The sequence below is a fragment of the Pongo abelii genome, chromosome 10 (genome assembly GCF_028885655.2).
Source record: "Pongo abelii isolate AG06213 chromosome 10, NHGRI_mPonAbe1-v2.0_pri, whole genome shotgun sequence".
Taxonomy (NCBI): Eukaryota; Metazoa; Chordata; class Mammalia; order Primates; family Hominidae; genus Pongo; species Pongo abelii.
This window is the reverse complement of record NC_071995.2, coordinates 57,493,689-57,501,713: the sequence shown is the minus strand read 5'-3', so window position 1 is coordinate 57,501,713 and position 8,025 is coordinate 57,493,689.

The window sequence follows — 8,025 nt, the reverse complement described above, 5'->3', positions numbered from 1 at the left end:
GATATTATGAACAACATCACAGGGTGGTGTGTACGTAAACTCTCTACGATGTTGGGAGTAATATCATCCTTTCAGTCCCTGGATATTACCAACAATATCACAGGGTGTTGTACACCTCCAGCGATATTAGAAATAATATCATCATCTCTTCCTTTGGATATTATGGACAATATCAAAGGGGTGTGTACACCCCTGCAATGTTTGGAGTAAAATCATCCTTTCTGTCTCTGGATATTGTGAACATTATCACAGCAGGATGTACACCTCCTGTGATATTGGGAGTAATATCATCCTCTCCCACCCTGAATATTATGAACACTATCACAGGAGGGTTTACAAACCCTGTGATATTGGGAATAATATCCTCTCTTCCCCTGGATATAAAGCACAATATCACAGGGGGGTGTACACCCCCTTCAATATTAAAAGTAATATTATTCTCTTCCTCCCTGGATATTACGAGCAATATTACACGAGGGGGGGTACACCCGCTGCAATACGAAGAGTAATATCATCCTCTCTGTACTTGAATATTATGGCCAATATCACAGGGGGATATACAACCCCTGCAATATTGGATGTAATATCATTTTCTTCACTTCGCGATATTAGTAACTAGATCACCGTGCAGTGTACATCCTTTGTGATACGGGGAGCAATATCGCTTTCTCCCACTCTGGGTATTGCAAACCATATCATGTAGGGTGTACACCCTCCGCGATATGGGGAGTAATATCAACCTCTCCCCATCTGGATATTACGAACCATTTCACAGGGGGATTAAACCCCCTGCTATATGAGGAGTAATATCACCCTCTCTTCCCCTGGATATTATGAACCATATCACAGGGTGGTGTATACATCCCGCGATATGGGGAGTAATATCACCTTCTCCCACCCCTACCCCCAGATATTATGAACCATATCAAAGCAGAGCGTATGCCCACCGTGATATGCTGAGTAAAATCACACTCTCCCACCATGGGTATCACAGGGGGGCGTATACCCCCCGCGATATGGAGAGTAATATCACCCTCTCCCCCACTGGATATTATGAAGTATATCACAGGAGTGTGTAAACCTCCCGCGATATGGGGAGTAATGTCACCCTCTTCCCCGCCGAATATTACGAACCAGATCACAGTGGGGTGTACATGCCCCCGCGATAATGGGAGTAGTTTCATTCTCTCACCTTCTGGATATTAGGAACCAGAACACATGGGGGTGTACACTCCCCGGGATATGGGCAATAACTTCAACCTCTTCCTCTGTGGATGTTACAAACCAGATCACAGCGAGGTGTACACTCCCCGTGGTATGGGGAGTAATGTCACACCTCCCTTTCTGGATATTATGAACCAGATCACAGGGGGGTGAACAAACCCCGAGGTATAGGGAGTAATTTCACCCTCTCCCCCGCTGGATATTACGAGCCAGATCACAGCAGTATGGCAGTTATGTCACCCTCTCCCCCCTGGATATTACGAATCAGTTCACAGAGGGGCGTACACACCCCGCGATATGGGGAGTAACGTCACCCTCTCCTGCTCTGGATATTACGAACCAGATCACAGAGATATGGGGAGTAAAGTCACTCTCTGCCCCCCTGGATATTAGAAACCAAATCACAGGAAGGTGTACACCCACCAGGATATGGATAGTAATGTCACCCTCTCCTTCTATGGATATTACAAACCAGATCACAGGGGAGTGAACACCCCCACTATATTAGGTGTAACATCACCCTCTGCATCCCTGGATATGACGAACTATTTCACATGGAGGTACACCCCCCAAGAAATGGGGAGTAATATCACCCTCTCCCCCGACCCCCGGTTATTACACAGATCACAAGGAAAAGTACACCTTTGGCGATATGGGGAGTAATATCACCCTCTCCTTCCCTGGATATTGTGAACCATATCACAGGTGGTATACACACAGCGTATTTACGATATTGGGATTAATGTGATCTCCCCCACCGGACATTACTAGCAATATCCCAGGGAGGTGTACACACACTGCGATTTGGGGAGGGATATCATCCTCTCCTTCCCTGGATATTAGGAACAATATCCCAGAATGGTGAACACCTTCTGCGGTATTGGGAGTAATATCATATTTGTCCACCCTGAATATTAGAAATAATATCACGGGTGTGTGTGTGTACACCCCTTGTGATATTGGGAGTAATATTATCCTCTTTCCCTCTTCATATTAGCAACAGTATCACAAGGGGTTGTACTGCCCCTGCGATATTGGGAGTAATGTCATCCTTTCGCCCCCTGGATATTAGGAACAACATCGCAGGGAGGGGTGTACACACCTTGCGATATTGAGAGTAAAATCATCCCATCCCCTGCCCTGGAGATTAGAAACTATATCATAGGGGTGATGTGCACCCCATGCGATATTGGGACTAATATTATCCTCTTCTTGTATGGATATTAAAAATAATATCACATAGGGTGTGTACACCCCCATGCGATATCCGGAGTAATATCATTCTCTCCCTTCAAGGATATTAGGAACAATGTCACAGGGTTGGTGTACACTCCCTGTGATGTAGGGAGTAATATCGTCCTCTTCCCCCCGGATATTAGCAACAATATCACAAGGGTGGTGTACACCCTCTGTAATATTGGGAGTAATATCATCCTCTCCCCGGCTGAATATTAGGAACAATATCATAAAGGGGGTGTACACCCCCTGCGATATTGGGAATATATCATCTTCCGCCCTTGATATTAAAAACAATATCACGGGGGGATGTACACACCCAGCGATATTGGGAATAATATCATCCTCTGCCCCTTGGATGTTAAATACAATATCTTAGGGCAGGTGTGCAACCCCTGTGAAATTGGGAGTAATATTATCCTCTGTTCCTCGTGATATTAGGAACAATATCACAGGGGGGTGTACACTCACCTGTGTTATTGATTGTAAGATCATCCCCTCCCCCGCTGGATATTAGGAAACACATCACAAAAGGGCTGTACACCTTCAGCGATGTTAGCCATAATATCTCTCCCCCCTACCTGGATATTAGAAACAATATCACAGGTGGGTGGTATTGGCACTAATACCATCGTGTTTTCTTCTGGATATTAGGAACAATATCACAGGGAGGTTGTGCACCCCCTGCGATATTGGGAGTAATATCACCCTCTCTTCCGGGGATATTATGAACAATAACACAGAAAGTGTGTACCCGTCATGTGGTATTTGGAGTAATATCATTCTCTCCCCCACTGGATATTAGGAAATATATCACAGAACGGGTGTCCACCCCTACGATATTGGGAGTAATATCATTCTCTCCCCTCCTGGATATTAGGAACAATATCCCAAGGGCGGTGTACACCCTCTGTAATATTGGGAGTAATATCATCCTCTTTCTCTCTGGATATAAGGAACAATACAGCAGAAGGGTTGTACACCTCCTGCGATATTGGAAGTAATGTCATTTTTCCCCCGCGGACTTTAGGAACAATATGACATGCGGGGTGTTCATTCCCTGTGGTTTTAGAAGTGATTTCTCCCTAGGATATCAGGAATAATACCACAGGGTGTACACCCATTGTGATATTAGAAGTTATATTTTTCTAGAATATTACGAATAATATTACACAGAGCACACCCACTGTGCTATTGGGAGTCCTATCTTCCTATGATATTATGAATAATATCACAGCGGGTACACCCACTGTGACATTAGTAGCAATATCCTTCTAGGATATTATGAATAATTTCACAGGGTGCACATACAGTGACATTAACATCTCCCTAGGATATTACAAATAAAACCACAGTGTGTACACATTAAGAATAACATCCTCCTAGGCTGTTATGAAAAATATCACAGGGCATACATCCCCTGTGACATTAGGTAAAACATCCTTCTAGAATATTACGAATAATATCACGGGGGTGTACAACTCCCGTGATATTAGGAGTAACATCCTCCTTAGGATATTACCAAAAATATTACAGGATGTACATCCATTGTGATATTAGGAGTACCATCCCCCTAGTGTAGTATGAATAATATCACACGGTGTGCACCCACTGTGATGTTAAGAATAATATATTTCCTAGAATATTACAAATAATATCACAGGGTATACACTTATGGTGATATTAGGAGTAATATCTCCCTTGGATATTATGAAAAATATCACAGTGGGTGTACACGCATGACGTGTACATGGTGTAATCATTCATTGTGATGTTAGGAGTAACATCCCCCGAGGGTATTACCAGTAATATCACAGGGTGTACACCCTCTTTGACATTAGAAGTAACATCCACCCAGGATGTTAAAAATAATATCACAGAATCTACACCACCTATGACATTAGGAGTAACATCCTTCTAGGATATTACAAATAATATCACAGGGCGTACACTCCTTGTAACATTAGGAGTAACATTTCCCTAAAGTACTACAAATAATATTACTAGGTGTACACCCTCTGTGAAATGAAAAGTAACATCCTCCTAGGAAATTACGATTGATATCACAGGATGTACTCCCCCATCATGACATTGGGAGTAACATTTCCTTAGGATATCACAAATAATATCACAGGGTGTACACACACTGTGACATTTGGAGTAACATTCCTTTAGGATATTATGAGTAATATCACAGGGTGTACACACCTGAATATTAGAAATAATATCGCGGGTGTGTGTGTGTACACCCCTTGTGATATTGGGAGTAATATTATCCTCTTTCCCTCTTCATATTAGCAACAGTATCACAGGCAGTTGTACTGCCCCTGTGATATTGGGAGTAATGTCATCCTCTCGCCCCCTGGATATTAGGAACAACATCTCAGGGAGGGTTGTACACACCTTGCAATATTGAGAGTAAAATTGCGATATTGAGAGTAAGTACACACCCTGTGATATTAGGCATAATATTTCCTTAGGATATTACTGCTAATATCATAGGTTGTACACCCACTTTGATATTAGGAGTAATATCTCCCTAGGATTTTATGAATAATATCACAAGCTGTACACCCACTGTGATATTAGAAGTAATATCTTTCTAGTATATTATGAATAATATCCCAGGTTGTACACACAGGCTGTACAACCACTGTGATATTAGAAATAAAATCCCCCTAAAATATTATGAAGATTACCACAGGTGTACATATATGGTATACACCCACTGTGACATTAGAAGTAACATCCCCCTATAATTATATGAATCATATCACAGGGTGTACACACATGGTATACATTTACTATGAATTTAGGAGTAACATCCCCTTAGGATTTTACATATAATACCACAGGGTGAATACACATGGTGTACACCAACTGTGACATTAGAAGTAACATCCCCCTAGGATATTACGAATAATATCACAGAATGTATACACATAGTGTACACCCACTGTGACATTAGGAGTAACATTCCCCTAGGAAATTACAAATAATATCACAGGGTGTATGTACACCATGTGTGTACACCCACTGTGACATTAGGAGAAACATTCCCTAGAATATTATGAATAACATCACAAGGCATACACACATGGTGTACACCCACTGTGACATAAGGTATAACATCCCCCTAGGATATTATGAATAATATCACAGGGTGTACACCCACTGTGACACTAAATGTAACATCTTGCCCGTGTATTATAAATAATATCACAGGGGTCTACACACATGGAGTACGCCCAACTGTATCGTTTGGAATAATACATAGCAGCAAAAATCAATGACCCAAAGCTACTCATATCAACATGGATGATTGCTAGATGATAAAATACAAAGTAATGTGTACGATATAATGCCATATACATAAATATTTAATATGCTCTGAAAGTATAAACTAATGGAAATTACCTCCACCAAATTTAGAATAATAGTTACCAGTGTTTGAGGATAATGGAATAGAAAGATGATGATCATGATGATCAAGAAAAGTACAGGATACATCAACTATATTGCTCTTTTATTCCTTGAACAATATAAGACGAATATTGTATAATTCTTTGTACATAATTTTTATGTCTGAAATATTTCAAAATAACAATCTTAAGTACTTATCTTAAAAACAACACATGAGATCACATTATGCCTCAGCTCAAAACACTCAATTGAATTTCAAACCCCCTCCCTGTAGCTCCTGGGTTATACAAATCTAGCTCATGAATTTTTCTCCAAAATTGTCTTCTAACTTCCCTCTTGCTTACTTTGCCCCAGGTACACTGATCTTATTATTACAAAATTTGCTAACTTTATTCTAGCTTCAAGGCCCTTAACTTGTGTTACCACTATCTATAATACTTCCATCAGAGTATGATAGTATTAAGGATTATGTATTAATTATTTTCTGAGTATTTGAGGACAGTGGCAGCATATGAAGAAAGAAAAGGACCACTTCTTGCTTACTTCCAAGGTAAATAGAACTTTCCCTACTTTTAAGTTCTGGATCTTCCTTACTATCAAGAAAGGTTAGCTTTCTCTATGGACAGTGTATTGTCAAAGGAAGGGAGGCAGAAAGAACTCCGTGTTTCAGAGGTTGAAAAGAAAGCAGATTCCTTGGTGATATCTCTGGGAAGGAGGAATGGTGGTTGAAGATGTTATTAGGTCCAAATTTATACGGGCAGAGAATCTCCCAGGCAGTAAGACTTTAGAGGAAAGTGACTGCCAGTAGTGAAGCCTGTAAAGGATGGAGGATTACAGGTTACACTAGATGTCAGCATGGGGTGAATGAAGCGCAAAAGGAGAGGGCTTCCCTTGTTGACGTATCCTTCTTCTAAGAGAAGAACCCTTTAGCATAAGCTAACGAAAAGTAAGACTTGACTGCAGTGCAAACAGCATCATTGGACAGCTGGGCGAGAACCAGTTTTTTATAGCAGGGCTATGTGGCAGCAAGGAGCAAAGACAGCCATAGCAGCAGGCAAGGGCTGCCAAACTTGAGCACTCCTCACTGCTTAGAAATGGTGGCCTGTGGCTGGGCGCGGTGGCTCACGCTTGTAATCCCAGCACTTTGGGAGGCCGAGGCGGGTGGATCACGACGTCAGGAGATCGAGACCATCCTGGCTAACACGGTGAAACCCCGTCTCTACTAAAAATACAAAAAAAAAAAAAAAAAAAAAAAATTAGCCGGGCTTCGTGGCTGGTGCCTGTAGTCCCAGCTACTCGGGAGGCTGAGGCAGGAGAATGGCGTGAACCTGGGAGGCGGAGCCTGCAGTGAGCCGAGATTGCGCCTCTGCACTCCAGCCTGGGCAACAGAGGAGATTCCATCTAAAAAAAAAAAAAAAAAAAAAAGATGGCCTGCTGGGCATCCATTTCCCATGATATCAGCTTCTGAATTACTTGTATGATCAAGGGGAGCCAGCATTTGACACTGGCTTTTCTACCAGAAAGGAGTGTGGTGTTCAAGCTGGTTCTAAGAGAATTGAGTACAAGTAAGTTATGAGTCTTGCACCCTATGTGAGAAGCAAATATAAATAATCAATAGCTTGAAACACCTATAGTCCAGCTATGCCAGAGATCTCATTTTTATTAGGATATACTTTACACAACTTTCCTCTTTGCCTGTGTTATTATTTATGTCATACTATTAAATCTGAATTCAGTAAAGAGAGCATTTCCTAAATAAGGGAATGGTCTTTAACCCTTTTGATGAATTTCTGCTGAAATTAGCTTGGAGGTCACACAGAACCAGGGTTTCCTGTAATGAACACGAATACCTACTATGTTCATATTTTCCGTTTTCAGGAAATGATTAGCTTCTCCTGCTGAGAAATAGCAATGTCTTTCTACAGGGCTGTTATTATCCTATCAAAAGTCAAAAATTTATGAGTGAGCCAATGAAATATTAAATGCATTTGTTACACAACTTAGTAATATTGATAATCCTTGCTGAAAGGTAAGTATTTTGTAGTCTATTTCTCTATTAATAAACATTGTCAAATTTAGATTAAGAAGCATGTATAAGACTTTTGATACAATTTGCATTTGAATTGAAAGATGTGCACTCTA